Source organism: Triticum aestivum, chromosome 1D (assembly GCF_018294505.1).
Source record: "Triticum aestivum cultivar Chinese Spring chromosome 1D, IWGSC CS RefSeq v2.1, whole genome shotgun sequence".
Taxonomy (NCBI): Eukaryota; Viridiplantae; Streptophyta; class Magnoliopsida; order Poales; family Poaceae; genus Triticum; species Triticum aestivum.
In genome coordinates, this window is record NC_057796.1 from 485,975,530 (window position 1) to 485,993,593 (window position 18,064).

The following is an 18,064-nucleotide window of genomic DNA, read 5'->3' on the forward strand; positions in this document are numbered from 1 at the left end:
TTTTTTCTTCTTCCTTTTTCTTCTTCCTTTTTTTTCTTCTTCTTTGTTTTTCTTCTTCCTTTTTTTCTTCTTCCTTTTTCTTCTTTCTTTCTTCTTTCTTTTTTTCTTCTTCCTTTTTTTCTTCTTCCTTTTTCTTCTTTCTTTCTTCTTTCTTTTTTCTTCTCCTTTTTCTTCTTCCTTTTCTTCTTTCTTTCTTCTTTCTTTTTCTTCTTCCTTTTTCTTCTTCCTTTTCTTCTTTCTTTCTTCTTTCTTTTTTTCTTCTTCCTTTTTTTCTTCTTTCTTCTTCCTTTTTTCTTCTTCCTTTTTCTTCTTTCTTTCTTCTTTCTTTTGTTTTCTTCTTCCTTCTTTCTTCTTCTTCCTTTTTCCTTTTTCTTTCTTCTTCATCTTCCTTTTTCTTCTTCCTTCTTCTTCTTCTGCCGGCGCGCGGAGGACGGCAGGCAGGGCCAGCGGGCGGCGGGCGGCAGGGCGTCGGGCGGCGGGCGGCGGCCGGCGGGCAAGGGCAGGGCACGGGCGGCGGGCAAGGGCAGGGCACGGGCGGAGGCGGCGCTCACTGGGGACGGAAGCGGCGGCGCGCAGGGCTTCGGCGTCGGCGTCGGCGTCGGGGCAGGGCTTCGGCGTCGGCGTCGGCGTCGGGGCAGGGCTTCGGCGTCGATCGGCGTCGGGGCAGCGCTTCGGCGTCGAGAGAGAGGAGAATGGGAAATGGCGAAACTGCTAAGTGCAGTATTTATAGACGCACCTTTAGTCGCGGTTGGGGAGGAGGACCGCGACTAAAGGTACCCTTTAGTCGCGGCTGGCCATACCAACCGCGACTAAAGGTACCCTTTAGTCGCGGTCCGCCTCCCCAACCGGGACTAAAGGGTTTTGGCGCCGCTTTCGCTCCCGCGCAGAAAGACCCTTTAGTCGCGGTTGGGGACAACAACCGCGACTAAAGGGTACCCTTTAGTCGCGGTCCGCCTCCCCAACCGGGACTAAAGGTCTGTGCTGGAACTGGCGCGGTGCGGTGGGATGTTTAGTCCCACCTCGCTAGCCGAGAGGCTTCGACAGTGGTTTATAAGCGCGGCTGCGCTCACCACTTCGAGCTCCTCTCAAATACAGGCTTACGGGCCTATTCTGTCACTATGTGCCTGTGGGCCTACTGGGCCTTCTGCGGGCCTGAATCCTGGCCCATTAATGGGTTTCTAGTCGTATTCAGGCCGTGGTGGCCCAGTAGGTGGCATATTTTTTATTTTTTGCCTGTTTTTTGTTTTCTTGTTTGCTTTATTTATTTTGTTTTGTTTTTCTTCTTTTTTTCTTCCTTTTTTCCTTTTTCCTTTTTTCTTCTGTTTTTTCTTCTGTTTGTTTTTTTCTTCTGTTTTTTCTTCTTTTTTTTCTTCCTTTTTTCCTTTTTCCTTTTTTCTTCTGTTTTTTCTTCTGTTTGTTTTTTCTTCTGTTTTTTTCCTCTGTTTTTTCTTCTGTTTGTTTTTTTCTTCTGTTTTTTTCTTCTGTTTGTTTTTTTCTTCTGTTTTTCCTTTTTTCTTCTGTTTTTTTCTTCCTTTTTCCTTCTTTCTTCTTCTTCCTTTTTCCTTTTAAAATCAGAAAAATAAAACTAATTCATTTTAAAATCTTAAAAATACAATTATATATCAAAAAAATCAGAAAAATAAAACTAATTCATTTTAAAATCCCTTGAAGGTTTGACAAAAGGTTTGATACATCATTCAGTTCATCGACCAAATACAAAGTTTGGTACAATAAATTATTACACATCAATTCTTCCCTTGTGTCCCTGCTTGCTTACGATTGTGCCGTATCCATGGAGCATCCTCATCATTTAACTTAATGCTTGGGTCAGTGTTCACTTTGAAGGGCGGAATTTCACCAAACATATTATAATCTTCTGACATGTCTGTCTTGTCCTCCACTCCCACGATGTTTCTTTTCCCTGAAAGAACAATGTGGCGCTTTGGATCATCGCATGATGTACTGATCGTTTTCTTATCTTTCCGTTTCCTCGGTTTGCTACTCATGTCCTTCAAATAAAAAACCCGAGCGACATCTTTGGCAAGGACAAATGGTTCGTCAAGGTAACCAAGATTGTTGAAATCCACCATTGTCATTCCGTATTGCTCGTCCACCTTTACCCCACCTCCTGTTAGCTTGAACCATTTGCACCGGAACAAAGGGACCTTAAAGGAGGGTCCATAGTCAAGTTCCCATATCTCCTCTATGTAACCATAATATGTGACCTTTTGCCCATTCTCGGTTGCTGCATCAAAGTGGACACCACTGTTTTGGTTGGTGCTCTTTTTATCTTGGGCGATGGTGTAAAATGTATTCCCATTTATCTCGTACCCTTGGAAAGTCGTTATAGTCGAAGATGGTTTCTTGGCCAACATGTACAGCTGATCTCCAACATCATTCTCATTCATTAAATGTTTTCGCAACCAACTGCCGAAAGTCTCCATGTGGGCCTTTCTAATCCAGGATTCAGGCTTCCCCGGGTTGTCCGAGCGTAAAATATTCTTGTGTTGCTCGAAGTACGGAGCCACAAAGCTGGAATTTTGCAGAACTGTGTGGTGTGCTTCAGTCATAGAATGACCGTCCATACATATCGTGGATTCCCTTCCGATCTTGCCTTTTCCACTTAGTCTCCCCTCGTGCCGCGATTGAGGAATACCAATCGGCTTAAGGTCAGGAACATAGTCAATACAGAACTCAATTACCTCCTCATTTCCATAGCCCTTGACGATGCTTCCTTCTGGCCTAGCACGGTTACGAACATATTTCTTTAATACTCCCATGAACCTCTCAAAGGGGAACATATTGTGTAGAAATACAGGACCGAGAATGGAAATCTCTTCGACTAGGTGGACCAGGAGGTGCGTCATAATATCGAAGAAGGATGGTGGGAACACCAACTCGAAACTGACAAGGCATTGGACCACATCGTTCTGTAACCGTGGTAGATCTTCTGGATTGATTACCTTCTGAGAGATTGCATTGAGGAATGCACATAGCTTCACAATGGCTACTCGAACATTTTCCGGTAGGAGCCCCCTCAAAGCAATCGGAAGCAATTGCGTCATAATCACGTGGCAGTCGTGAGACTTCAGGTTTTGGAACTTTTTCTCCGCCATGTTTATTATTCCCTTTATATTCGACGAGAAGCCAGACGGGACCTTCATACTGCTCAGGCATTCAAAAAAAATGACCTTCTCTTCTTTGGTAAGAGCGTAGCTGGTACGACCTTGAAACCATTCCGGATGCCGGTCATCTGGGTCTTTCAAAAGTTGCTGGTCCTGCCGTGCTTCCTTTGTATCATTTGTCTTCCCATACACGCCCAAGAAGCTTAGCAGGTTCACGCAAATATTCTTCGTAACATGCATCACGTCGATTGCAGAGCGGACATCTAGGACTTTCCAATATTCTAGCTCCCAAAATATAGATTTCTTCTTCCACATGGGTGCGTGCCCGTCAACTCCCCGCGGAACTGATTGTCCGCCAGGACCCTTTCCAAAGATGACTTTCAAATCCTTGACCATATCAAATATCTCAGCACCAGTACGTTCCGCAGGCTTCGGCCGGTGATCTGCCTTGCCGTTGAAATGCTTGCCTTTCTTTCTTACGTTATGATTTCGGGGAAGAAATCGACGATGACCCAGGTACACGTTCTTCTTACAATTAACCAAATGTACACTTTCAGTCTCATGTAAGCAGTGCGTGCATGCATTGTATCCCTTATTTGTCTGTCCCGAAAGGTTACTGAGAGCAGGCCAATCGTTGATGGTTACAAAAAGCAACGCTCGTAGGTCAAATTCCTCTCCTTTGTGCTCATCCCAGACACGTACACCAGGTCTGGCCCACAACTGTAAAAGTTCTTCAACTAATGGCCTTAGGTGCACATCGATGTCGTTGCCGGGTTGCTTAGGGCCTTGGATGAGAATTGGCATCATAATGAACTTCCGCTTCATGCACAACCAAGGAGGAAGGTTGTAGATGCATAGAGTCACGGGCCAGGTGCTATGGCTGGAGCTCTGCTCGCCAAAAGGATTTATGCCATCAGTACTTAGACCAAATCTTATGTTCCTTGCGTCAGCTGCAAAATCTTTGAACACTCTGTCGATCTTTCTCAATTGTGTTCCATCAGCGGGGTGTCTCAACTCCCCGTCGGACTTACGGTCCTCTTTGTGCCATCGCAACGACTTGGCATGCTTTTTGTTCATGAACAGACGTTTCAGCCGTGGTATTATAGGAGCATACCACATCACCTTGGCGGGAACCCTCTTCCTGGGTTTCTCGCCCTCAACATCGTCACCAGGGTCGCCTCTGATCTTATAACGCAATGCAGTGCATACAGGGCATTCATTCAAATTCTCGTATTCACCGCGGTAGAGGATGCAGTCGTTAATGCATGCATGTATCTTCAGAACCTCTAAACCTAGAGGGCAGACAACCTTCTTTGCTTCGTACGTACTGGCGGGCAACTCGTTATTCTTCGGGAACATATTCTTCAACATTTTCAGCAAATTTTCAAATGATGAGTCACCTACACCTTCCTGTGCCTTCCATTTTAGCAAATCCAGTGTGCAGCCCAGCTTTTTCAGACTATTATCGCATCCTGGATACAACGACTTTTTGTGATCCTCTAACATGCGATCCAAATTCTCCCTATCCTTGTCAGTTTCGCAGCGTCTCCGTGCATCAGCAATGGTCCGACCAAGATCATCAGCGGGCTCATCATGTGCCTCTTCTTCACCTTCACCTAACCCTTCCCCACCTTCAGCATCATCCTCCATGAAAGTATCACCGAAATGATCATGATAGTTGTCATCGATATCATCCCCTTCTTCATCTTCTTCCATTCTAACCCCTCTTTCTCCATGCTTGGTCCAACAATTATAGCTTCGCATGAAACCGTGCCGAAGCAGGTGCATGTGAACGTCTCTTGAGGAGGAGTAACCCTTCTGATTCTTACAGACAGCACATGGACAGATAATAAAACCTCACTGCTTGTTCGCATTTGCCACTACGAGGAAATCTTTCAAACCCGTAGTGAACTCGCCGGAGAGTCGGGGACCGTACATCCATTGCCGATTCATCTGCATTATTATTATATAAAGTATATAATTAACCATCGTGCACAGTACCCTTCCTTGCTAGTAGCTACCAGTCCTAATCCTACAGTGACACCACCCATTTCCAATGCACAATGTGATCGACATGAGCTAGGACGAATGCACAACAAGTCAGTACAACCCCCCATTCAAGTCTCTGACCTGCATTCGCCACAGCTTAACTGGCCATAAACATCGATGGCCAACAAACCGAACATGTACCTCCCCACGCCCTGTTCCATTTACGTCCACATAATCAGTGGCAGAGCCAGGAAAAAATTATCAAGGGGGCCGAGGGCTGTTAGAACGGGTTGGGGAGGGCCAAATCATTGGAAAGTAGGTTTTTAGCAGCAAAATACTCATTAATTATGCAACTGTTCATTAGATGATTAGCAGCCGGCCAGGGCCAGGAAGCACCCACCGGAGAGCGGAGAGGAACCCGGTCGACGACAGCTCCGTCCCACCATCCATCCATCCATCCATCAAGCATGCATGAAGCAAGTGCTTGCCCGCACGCATCTGCCGCTGTCGATCTGCCTCGCTTTCATGCCGGTCAGCCATACCGTACGTGGATCTACGATTGCGAGCACACTAGTAGAAAATTGGGCTTTGGTCACAGGGCAATATCCACATTGGTCCCGGTTCGTGCGGCCAGGGACCTGCCGGGCCTCGTGGGGCATTGGTCCCGCTTCGTCCGGCCCCTTTGGTCCCGGTTGGTGGGACAAACCGGGACCAATGGGCCACGCTCCTGGCCCACAACCCTTTAGTCCCGGTTCATACCACAAACCGGGACTAAAGGGCTGGTCCTAGTTGCGGCCAGTGTTTAGTCCCACCTCGCCAACCGAAGGACGCTCACACCAGTTTATAAGCCCGTCCCTCTCTGCCTTGTTGAGCTCCTCTCAAAGTGAAAATAGATGCCCTTATACAAGGAATTTGACCTAAATTCACAGTAAATTTCTTTGAATTTCATAGAAATTTATTATGAATTTAGGTTGAATTTTCTCTATAGGTGCATCTATGTTCATTTTTTTATAGTAAATAAAATAAATAAACCTTAATAAAATAAATAAAATAAAATAAACTATAGTAACTAAAATAAATAAACCTTAATAAATTAAATAAAAGTAGCAGCAGTAAAATAGATAAAAATAGCAGCAGTAAAATAAATAAAAATAAAATAATTAAAGTAAAATACATAAGTAATTAGAAATAAAAAAAAATAAGTTTTTTGTTGTAAGTATAAACAAAACAAAACAAATAAAGCAAAAGAGAAAACAAAAAACAGAGAAAAAAATTATGCCACCTACTTGGCCACCACAGCCTGAATACGACTTGAAACCCATCCATGGGCCAGGATTCAGGCCCGCAGAAGGCCCAGTAGGCCCCACAAGCAAAGAGAACGGTTAGGCCCGAAAGCCTGCGGTTGAGAGGAGCTCGAGAGGGTGGGCGCAGCAGCGCTTATAAACCACTCTCGAGCCCTCTCAACTAGCGAGGTGGGACTAAACTTTTGACGCGGGGCAGCACAAGGCCTTTGGTCCCGGTTGGTGCCACCAACCGGGACTAAAGGGGGCATTGGTCCCGGTTGGTGCCACAAACCGGGACCAAAGGCCTTTAGTCCCGGTTGGTGCCACGAACCGGGACCAATGAGTTCCCTATATATACCCCGTCGCCACAGCAGAGCACTCCACAGTGCTATGTTTTTTCTGGCCGGCGAGGGGAGGGCATTTGGGTGCTCTAGCTCACCTCCTATGCACATGAGGTGTTCGATGAAATGTCTGAGCCACACTAGTTGCCGGACTTGGTTCTTCGGGGCTGGCGGAACCTTGGACCCTGTATCAGGGAGGTGTGTTTGGACGAACGAGCTTTTGAGAATACCAGTCAAGAAGATTAAGCAATATATCGATGCAGCGCAGGAAGGGACGTTCGTTCCAGACAGAGAGAACGACGAGCTCACAATGGCCCTCGGGAATCCGGAGCACCCTGGACGGACACAAGGCACGCCAGGCTCCGTTCCGTGGAAGGCTAGTTTTCCGGACGCGGGCGGTTACAAAAGCCAGGAGAGGAGGAAAAAAGTGGAGCAGATCCAAATTCAGAAGCTGCACGAAAGGGTTCAAGCGCTAGAGGAACGAGACGGCAATCGACATGCCGAAACTACCCCCGAAGCTACACCGCCATCTCAGCGGAGAAGCAGCGTGGCTTCCACCGAGCTGCTTCAGCTGGAGCATGTCTTGACGGCTCCTGCTAGCTACCCCGTGGATGCTATCACGGAGTCTCAACATTGCCACCTTATGGCGGAATGGCGGAACTTCAAAGTCAAGGCGGCTGTTGGCTCTGTTTTACCTCCTGAACCCGGCGCAACCTACCACTGCCGGCCGATTTCAGAAGGATATGCTAGGGTGATGGTGGATGAAATAACGGAGGGATTTGAGGAGCTCCAGCTTGACCACCCTACCGGTGAAGGGGAGACTCGGCTGGGTTCTGCTCTGAAGACTCCATGCCTATGGCGGAAGGAGCTCATCAACCTTCCGAACTGGACGGCTTCGGCGAGTAAGGGCACTCCGCCTCCTCCTCCGCCTCCTTCTCCGGCGAGTGATCAGGGCACTCAGCCTCCTTCTTCGGTGCGTGGCGGCACTCCGCCTCCTCCTCCGCCTACTCCTCCGGCGAGCGATCAGGGCACTCATCAGCCTCCTTCTCCGGCGCGTGGCGACACTCCGCCTCCTTCTCCGCCTGCGCCGGCGTGCCAGAGCAGCCAGCCTCCTCCTTCTCCGCCTCGTCAGCAAGGGCGGAAGAGACCCGCCGCCGCTCTGGCTGCTCCGGCGCGTCGTAGTCCTTCTCCTCCGCCTCGTAAGCAAGGAAAGAAGACAGCCGCAGCCGCTCCGTCTGCTCTGCCGGCGTCTAGCAGTACAGCTGCCAGAGGCGGGAGGCAATACAGATTCGGTCCTTCTCTGAAGACTCCAGAGAAGTTACCATACGAGAGGACCGAGGCGGAAACCAGGAAGATCGTGCAAGCCGAAGTGAAGAACTTCTTTGAATGGTGAAAGCAAAGAAACATCCACCTCCGGAGGAGAAGGTAGATCCGGTGAAAGCAAAGCGCACTCTGGCTGCCCTGACAAAACCACCAAAGTCTCCGCCGAGAGGCAACTATGAGCGCATTCTTGCAAAGACATATGCCGAAGCGGAGCGGTCGGGAAGTACTGTCAGTGATCAAAGGTTAAAAGAACGACGAGCTGAGAAAAAAATTGCCCAGCTCGGCGAACAAGCGAACCAATCGTGCCCCCTGCTCAAGGAGTCTAGCGACATCGTCGCTAATGATCCGAGGATGGTGGCCGGTTATAGCAATCTTGGAGATTACCTACCCGACGATGTACATTATGAAATCATGGAGGTCGATGAACACAAATACCATTACGGGAAGCCTCTCGTCAAAGATGAAAGATCTCTATCAACGATGATGCGAAGATTACATGATTGGTACATGAAAACCTGCACAAAGTCTGATGGGATGAATACTTTGACGCTGAGAGTTAAACCGGAGCATGACCTCGTTGGAATTGATCTGCTGAATGTTCCATTTGAGGATTTCTTCCAGTTTTACAATCAAAAGTCCCTCGATAAAACAACGATCACTTGCTACTGTCTGTAAGTAGTACTACTTCTGTCATTAAGTCTCTCTATATAGGTCAGCTCTTTCATTGCATGTATTATAATTATCCTCACTATATTATGCAGATTGAAGATCGCCGAATTGAAGAAAAGACAAATCGGTGATATTGGGTTCATTAACACAAATCTCATAGATGCATATACGGTTGAAAAACATGCCAAAGAAGCCGATGCCAACTTGCTACGATCGTTGGTATTAAATCAAAACAAAGATATAATACTCTTTCCTTACAACTTCAAGTGAGTGTTACTGTCTTGTGCATATTCGGTTTCCCTTATTAGTCCAGGTTATGGTAAGGTAATTGATGACTTATGCATGCATGCGCAGCTTCCACTATATTCTCCTAGAGATTAAGCTTGAGCAGGGAGTAGTAACCGTCTTAGACTCGAGACGAAAAGATCCCCAGGACTATGCGAACATGACTCAAATGCTCGAGAAGTAAGTTAAATCGATCATTATCCACCATATCAGCAACTTTGTTCATTTCCTGATATCAAGTAATTGTTTTCTTTGTCTGGAAGGGTTTGGAGAAAATTCACCACAAAAGCTCCGGGACTGCCGAAGAAGCTGCAATTTAAACACACGAAAGTAAGTACTATAGTAGCATGTTCCGTGCATCTCCTAGTGATTCAAGCGCTAGTTTCATCAATACCATTTAGCATGCTTGCTTATCAGTTTGATTGACCTCTATTTCTTGTAAAGTGGTTGTGGCAGGAAGCCGGGAATAATTACTGTGGATACTACGTTTGCGAGTCCATCCGCTACACGACCTGTGAGCGGGGCTACTCTGACGAACAATATGAAGTGCGTAAGCAATAATATTCACAATTTTATTTTATTACCATCATTTCTGTTGAGTTTCATTTATTCATATATATATATGTATTGACCCCCTTCTTCAAATTAGATGTTTCGGAAGCGGGATGAACTCCTAGCACCAGATCGTATGCGAGCAATTCAAGAGGAATTGGCGGCATTCTTCCTTGACCACGTGATCGCTGAAAACGGAGAATACTATGTGGACTCTGTGTTCTTACAATTTAATTAGGAGATTGTATTGTAAGAGATAATTATTGTATATATGTAGCCCGTAGTGTCGGATAGATATACGAGAACTTGTTGTTCGACCAATCTCTTGGAGAAGGAGAGGTGGTCGATATCACTTCTCTCTGTATGCATATGTTCATGACGATCTTCTGTTTCCTTCATTTGATTACTAGCTAGCGTGTCTAGTCCTCTCCATACGTATATAGTACGTAGCGTCGACCAAGCATGGAGATAAGAGAGGACACTTCTCTCTATTAATTAGCTGGCTAACACAATATATGAAACACCTAAATTAACCCCCCAAAACCCCCCAACCCCCCCCCCCCCTTCAAAAAAAAATAAAAACCCCAGCTCCTGAAAAGCTGACGCGTGGATGCCAATGGTCCCGGTTGGTGACACCAATCGGGACAAAAGGCCCTGCTTATTGGTCCCGTTTGGTGGCACCAACCGAGACAAAAGGCCCTGCCTATTGGTACCGGTTGGTGGCACCAACCGGGACCAAAGGCCCCCTGCCTGGGCTGGCAGCAGCGACCACGTGAAGGACCTTCTGTCCCGGTTCGTGTAAGAAACGGGACTAAAGGGTTAGGGCTTTAGTAACGACCCTTTAGTCCCGGTTCAAAAACCGAGACAAAATGCCCTTACAAACCGGGGTAAAAGCCCTATTTCCTACTAGTGGCAGGACCCGTATGCGAACCGTACGGACGGCTCGATCTCAATCGCAGGTCTACGACATGCCGCGTTAATTCAAACAAATGACATTGACATCACGGACTGTTAAATCGTCAAATTATGCACATCGATCCTACTGCATGCAAAGAACTTGACCACCCGCTGGTTAACCGGTCAATCAAGACGCCACTGTACTGTAGATGCATGCATGTGATGTGCTGTACTGTACATGCATGAATCTACGACGTACGAATCGAATCGTTTTCTTGCTACCTCGTGTACCACCACTACCCGGGACGGAACCAGGAATTTGGTATAGGCGGGGCAAGTTCCATCCTTAAGCTCTTAAAGAATAATGAGAAGGCCGAGCAGAAAAACAGTTTAAAGTGTGCGAAAGGCATAAGCCAAACTCATGCTTTCACTAGTGTAAACACTACAAAAATTCTACTGAATTGTTTAAGTTTTACAGGACAAAATAGTTTTAAAATCAGCTATATAGAAAATTTTAGTGTGTGGTACTAGAACTACTTGATTCCAAATCTAATTTTACTAGAACTACAAGACAACAACAAATCCGAGATTTGCAACTAAGTTAATTGTGAGAGTGGACTTACCATATAGGCATATGGGATGTGGTATGTCGTCAGATCATTGGTCGCTCTTGGTGGTGCTTTCCCTAATCCTCTTTATGTTGGATGACGGTGATATGATAGATTGGGGATTGAAGGCTTGAAGGGTTGGACGCAAATGCCATAAGCAACTGTTTTTCATTGTTCTCTTCATCTTCACATCTACACAAACATAACTAGACAATCAAGAAATTCCTAATTAACTTGTAATGCTTGTAGCTTTTTTAATGGTATATATACAGCCGCGCTGATTTCAACAAAATAAAAATCAAGAGATGAAGCAAAGGAGTAATGGTTAACCTGAACCTATGCAGTCCTGCTAAACCTCGATCAGTCCCCTTCCGATCTTTGCTTGGAGGCAGGAGAAAATTTCTGCCGGCGGCGGTTGGCGGAGACTCGAGCAGGTGATGGGTAGAAATATCGCACGAAGCTACGACCTGCGTGATGCTGCCGTCAAATCCTGTCGATCGAGCTGCCAGGAAACAAAGGGGCTGCGTGCGTGCTTCTGCTGGGCATCGTGTTCCATTTACGTCCGAGAGGTTGCTGGTTGGCTGTCTCCACATAATATGCGCCCAACCTCCTTCATGCGTACTCCCCCCCTCTCTCTCTCTCTCTCTATATATATATATATATATAGGGCCTAATGCGTTTTTCAAGGATAACTTTAACCATATGTTAGAGCAATAATATATGACATGCAAGTTACATAAAACATACCATCAAATTCGTACATGAAAAGGAGCTTTCAATGATATAGTTTTCACATTATACATCCCACATACAGTTAATCTCATAAATAATCAAAGACAGTCTTAAAAAACACATTAGTTCCTGTATATATGGATGCAGGGAGTAGCTTAGTTAGCTGCTGCCATAATTAGCAAATTAACCAGCTACCACGACATCTTCTGTGTAGTGAATAGAACGAGTATATAGACAAGTAATTTCATGATTTTTCGATAAGCCAGGATGTGAATGGGTTTGCATGCGAGCCAACACTTCAGATCCAAGCACGCAATCAGTTGTCTGAATTTATTTATTTTGTCGTCGTCGCGCAGAGCGCACTATACTGGAGTAAAGTGCAGGGTGCAGTGCAATGCTAGCCAGTGCAGAGGGTGTCTGTGACTTTCTGTGTGCACAATACTATAGAGATACTGGAGTAGTACTGTCCAGTTTTCGTGAGATATTAGAAATGGTTGCCTGGTTGCTTGGAAGTGCGGCCACAGGAGCATGCGTAATGATATGCCTGGTTGCTCATGCGTAAATATTATTATATTTTTCAAAAAGTTTTCATGAGATATTACAAATGTTTAAAAAATGTCCTCACATTTTTAAAAACTTCCATGAAAATGTAACAAAACATCACACCATTTTAAAAATTGTTCATGACATATAAAATGGTTCACCCATTTCTTACAAACAAATCATAAAATTCTAGAAAGGAGATTTATTTTTGGAAAAAGGATAATAGAACAAAGAAAGAAAAGTATAATAAGATAACCAAACAAAATACAATAAAACCAGACGAAATGAAGAAATAAATAAAAAAGAGAAGAACAAAACGAAAACCAACTTGTGGAAACAAAAGCAGGAAATAGCTTCCGCTCTTGCTACTGGGGCAAGACTTCCAGAGGCGAGCGCTAAGCTTTACTCAAAATAAGCGAGATTTAGCAATTGCGATGAGACATTGCCCGAGGAGATTACGAGCCACGAGTGGAATCAATTCCACACACTAAGAGCCTGTTCGGACTCCCTCCGGTTCGCAACTCCGTTCCGGAGCGGACCGGCATTCGGTTGTAATTTGTGAAGCAGCTAAACCGATGCTCCGCGCTCCGCTCCGTGATAGAGGAGTGGAGGGTTGTCGAACATAGCCTAAAAACATGATTGCCTAAAAAAAACCGACTCAGGTGGAGACTACAAGATTTGAACCAGTTCTTCTCGCCACGATCATCCTTGCAAGCCTCAAAATGAATGAGCCTGGCCCAAGAAAAAACCGTCTAAGATTTCATTTTTTTGAAAAAGATCGTCGAGATAGATGCACCGAGTTTGTATGCTCCGTGGACTTGGAAAACCGATTGATTGGCGCGGCTTGACAGGTCGTCGACGGGGAACCGTTGCATCCACCGGCGACGAAACCGACGGCTTGACAATTTGCGCCTCGATGACAAGTCAGTGGCATGCGTGGGACGGATACACGCACGGCACGGCACCGTACGCGTACGTACGGACGGGCAGCTCGATCTCGTCTACGTCGTGGGTCGTGTGCATCCCGGCGATCACCCCGTGCGTCGTGTTTCTCTCCCAAAAAACGAACGGCTGGAGTTAAGAATTGAGCAGGACGTACGGTACGCGCGAGCCTTGTGGCTGCGTGTGCTCCGTCGACTTGGAGCAACGATTAGTGGGCGCGGCTCGACAAATGACGAGTCCTCGGCCGGGACCGGGAACCAGACCACCCACCGGAGACGGAGAGGAACCCGGTCGACGACAGGTCCGTCCATCCATCCATGAAGTGCTTGCCTGCACGCATGTGTCGCCTGTCGATCTGCCTCGCTTTCACGACCCGTACGGACAGCTCGGTCTCGATCGCGCGTCTACGACATACCGCGTCAATTCAAACAAATGAAATCGACATCACGGACTGTTAAATCGTCAATAATGCACATCGATCCTAGTGCATGCAAAGAACTTGACCACCGGCTGGTTGAACTAGTCAATCGAGACGCCACAGTACGGTAGATGCATGCATTTGCTGTACTGTACATGCATGAATGTATACTACGACGTACAAATCGAATCGTTTTCTTGATAGCTCGTGTACCACCACTACTACAGTGGTACCACCCGTCCGCAGTACACACATGTGATGAACATGATCGAGAACGAACGCATGACAGGTCAGTCAGAGAGACATGCAGCAGCTACTACCACCCCATTTAAGTCTCTGGCCTCCTTATGCCACGTCTCAATTATTGTTCGTAGCATCGATGGCCAACGACAAACCAATAAGCACCGACAGCTCCCCATGCCTCATCCATAACGCCGGAGAGGTTGCTGGTCGGCTGTCCTCACGTAATATGCGCCAAGGTAGGCCAGGTCCAGCCTCCTCCGTGCCTAGCTTAGTTAGCTGCTGCCCCCTAATTAGCAATTAACCAGCTACCACGGTGTCTTCTTGTCGCTAGTTGTGACATCTTCTGATAATAGCAAGTGTAAACAAGTAATTTTGTCCCAGGAGCTAGTTGAGGGTTTGATTCGATTTGCATGCGAGCCGACGCTTCAGATCCGAGCGCTCAATCTCAGTTGTCTGAATTTATATTTTTGTCATCGTGGGATCGTGGCGCAGAGCTATGTAATAGAGTATAGTATAGTACATGGTGTAGTGTAATGCTTAGGAAGCGGATTATAGGAGCACTCGGGTGCTCCACCCAACACGCAGAAGGCCTCTGGGACCCCAAACTGTCCGCCCCGCCTCGCCCCGAGCTCGCCATGCCGCCCCGCGCACACCCCGGAGCCCCGCTGCGAACTCGCCATGCCGCCCCGCGCACACCCCGGAGCCCCGCCGCGAACTCGCCATGCCGCCCCGCGCACACCCCGGAGCCCCGCCGCCGCCGCCTCGCCCCGAGCTCGCCATGCCGCCCCGCGTGCACCCGGAAGCCCCGCTGCGAGCTCGCCGCCGCTCTGCCGTGCGTGCCCCGCCCCGAGCTCACGTTGCCCCGCGCACGCGCCCCAGCCTCGCCCCAGGCCGCGCCGAGCCGCGCCCGCCCTTGCCTCTGCCGTCGTCGCCGCGGCCCCGTGCGGCGGGGGCACGTCGGCGCAGCGCGCGCGCGGGCGTGCGGCGCGTGGCGGGCGGACGGCAGAGCGCGCGCGCGGAGTAGCGGCGGGGGCGCGCCCGAGCAGGGCGCGCGGGAGCAGAGCGAGCCGCGCGGCGGGCGGCGGCGGGCGCGCGGGAGCAGAGCGAGCCGCGCGGCGGGCGGCGGCGGGCGCGCGGGAGCAGAGCGAGCCGCGCGGCGGGCGGCGGCGGGCGCGCGGGAGCAGAGCAGGCAGCGCGGGGCGGGGTGGCGGCGCGAGGGCGGGGCGGGCGGGCGTGCGCGTTGGACGGGGTAGCAGGGAGGAGAGGCTGATTTGTGGGCCAGCTAGCGGATGCAGCGGACGAGAGGAACCAGCGCCAGCGTCCGCCCATGTCCGTTTTGCCCCATTTCTTGCTCTAGGTTTGGGGTTGGGCCGGACAAAAACGGACGTCTGCGAACGGCTTTGTCCATTTGGGTCCGTCTGTTGGGTGCACTTTTTACCCCAAACGGACATTTGCGGACGATTTGGGTCCTGCCACTACTAGGAAAAGGCTAATTAGTGGCGCACCTGTTTTGGCCATTAATGGCGCACTACAGGTGCGCCACTATCATCACGGCACTAGTAACTAGTACTAATGTCGCACCCCTGATGCGCCATTAGTATACCAGACAGTAGTAGCGCACCTGGGAGTGCGCCATTAATATGTCAAACGGTGCGCCATTACTATGCCTCCAGGGGGCCATATTTACCTTGTGCTCTGGGTCACTAATGGCGCACTTCTAGATAATGCTCCACTAGTGTGTTTATTGCAGTGCACCACTAAATTGCAGTGTGGTGCGCAACTATAGCCGAGGGTCTGAGCGTATGGGAGAAAAGAGCAGGGAAAATTGTTGCGAGATTTTGGGTGGAGTTCTGAACCCAAAGGTCCAGCCAAAAGGCGGTGGTCATACCATTGCCAATATGCACCTTGGTTATTGATCGAAAAAATTGAAGCCCCTTGGCAATGTCGTGCCAAACATTAGATTCAAAAGGGTGAGGAGTATCAAGGTCCCGGTTATCAGACCATCCATACTTGACAGCGAGGTGGGAGCGAGCCCCAGTATCAAAAGTTGAGTGAAGCTTATTTAGGTGGGAAAGCAGTAGGCAAGAGTTTAAGTGATGCAGAGAAGAAAAACCTAGACCCCCTCGAGAGAACGGCGCACACACAAATTCCCAAGCCACTTTACACTGTCCGCCCAAAACTTTATCTTGACCCACCCAGAAAAAGGCCCTACAACGTTTATCGATTTCCTGGACGATACCCATAGGTAGCAGGAGAGCGGTCATGGCATAGATTGGTAAGGCTCGAAGCACTGCCCTAACCAAAACAGCACGGCCTACTAGGGTGAGGAGAACCCCTCGCCAGCCCGCGAGACGACGATCAATCTTGTCAATGATGAAGAAGAAATCTTTTAGGTTTAATTTGTGAGTGGAGAGGGGAAGGCCAAGGTAGGATTGAGGGAACGATGCAACCGTGCAGCCAAAACTAGTTGCAAGTTGAGATGCAAGTTCCGGATCAACATGAATGGGAGCAAAAGTGCTTTTGTGGAAATTAATCACCAGACCCGTGGCATTTGAGAAATCAAGAAGGATAGATTTTAGAGTTTGAAGTTGGTCAAGGTCATCTTGCAGAATGATAAGAGTGTCGTCAGCGTACTGTAGAACCGGGCAAGGAATGCTCGGATCGATCGGGTGTGATAGAAGGCCATTAGCGGATGCCTGCAGGATCAGACGTTGCAACACATCGGTTACAATAATGAAGAGATAAAGAGATAGCGAGTCGCCTTGACGAAGCCCCTGTCTGCAGTTGATCCATGGGCCAGGTTTACCATTAAGAAGCACAACCGACTGGCTAGTCTGATTAAGATTATGAATCCAATCACACCACACCGGAGGGAAGCCCTTAGCTCTCATAATGGCAGACAAGGCTGTCCAAGACACGGAGTCAAAAGCCTTGTGGAAGTCTAGTTTTAGGACGATAGCCAATTTTTTCGTTTGAAGCAAGTTTGAACAATATCAGCAGCATAGGGAAAATTATCAGCAATACCTCTTCCTTTAATAAAACCGGACTGGTCCTGGTGAATGATTGAGGAGATAAAAGGTTGAGCTCTAGTGGCCAGGCATTTTGAGCTGATCTTGATGACACAGTTTTGCAGGGAAACCGGCCTGAAGTTATCGGGGGTAGTGGCTCCAACTTTTTTTGGAAGAAGCACAATGAAGGCTTTGTTGATCGTGGCTAACTCAGCACAGCCCTTATGAAAATCATTCATTAGGTCGAGCAAGTCAAGTTTGATAAGATCCCAATTAACTTAAAAAAAGGCTGGCCCGAAGCCGTCTGGCCCGGGGCTCGCATTTACTTTCATGCTTAGAATTGCTAATCTAATTTCGTCCAGAGAAAAAGGTCTGGTAAGCGATAGAGCTTGAGAAGCAGTTAGTTTAGAGCCAAGCATGAGGTTTTCAAGATCAAAATTTATAACAGAGGGAGCTTGAGTTCCTAGTAGACAATTGAAGTAGTCGTGCAGCACGGCAGCTTTTCCATTATGGGAGGTCACATCCGTCCCATTGACATGCAAATTGGGAATTTTATTTTTGCGAAAACGGACAGAAGCACACACATGCATGTAAGCAGAATTTTCGTCTCCGAGAGTGCACTCTCTGATTTTTGCTCGCTGGCGCCAGTACGCAGCCAGAAGTTTGTTAAGACGATGTAAGGCGACTTTAACTGCAATGCGAAGTTTAAGTTCTAGGGAGGAAAGAGGGCGATCCTCCTCAAGTTTGTCAAGGACTGAAATCATTGTAGAGCAGTTTGTAGCCTGCTGCCTAGGCGCCTTAGCGTTGACTACCCACTTCTTTGCCATATTCCGTGTACGTTTTAGCTTCAGGCAAATGCGTCCGGCAGACCCCAACGATCTATGGTTGGGTCCAACACTTGTCCAATTTGAAACGATTTGCTGAACAAAAGAGGGGTTTGAAAGCAAGTGGTTGTTTAGACGGAAAAATGAAGGTTTGGGGATATCTGTGGTAGCCGTCAGAAGGATGGGAACGTGGTCAAAGGTAGTGCGCGCAAGGGATGAGAGAGTTGAGTCAGGGAACAGATTGGTCCAATTTAAGTTGACAAAAGTTCTGTCTAAGCGAAC

General features: G+C 48.0%; 1 long non-coding RNA gene across 2 annotated transcripts; it reads right to left on the reverse strand.

The window, feature by feature from the left end:
* Window positions 1-9,265: 9,265 nt before the first annotated feature.
* On the reverse strand, window positions 9,266-11,679 carry LOC123178159 (uncharacterized). Of its 2 annotated transcripts, none has more exons than XR_006489366.1 (3): window positions 11,403-11,679; window positions 11,088-11,264; window positions 9,266-9,324 (listed from the first exon to the last, which is right to left on the reverse strand). It is a non-coding gene; the product is annotated as an uncharacterized lncRNA (long non-coding RNA). The 2 variants fall into 2 exon arrangements; XR_006489369.1 differs by having other exon boundaries at window positions 11,088-11,278.
* Between the last annotated feature and the right edge of the window lie 6,385 nt (window positions 11,680-18,064).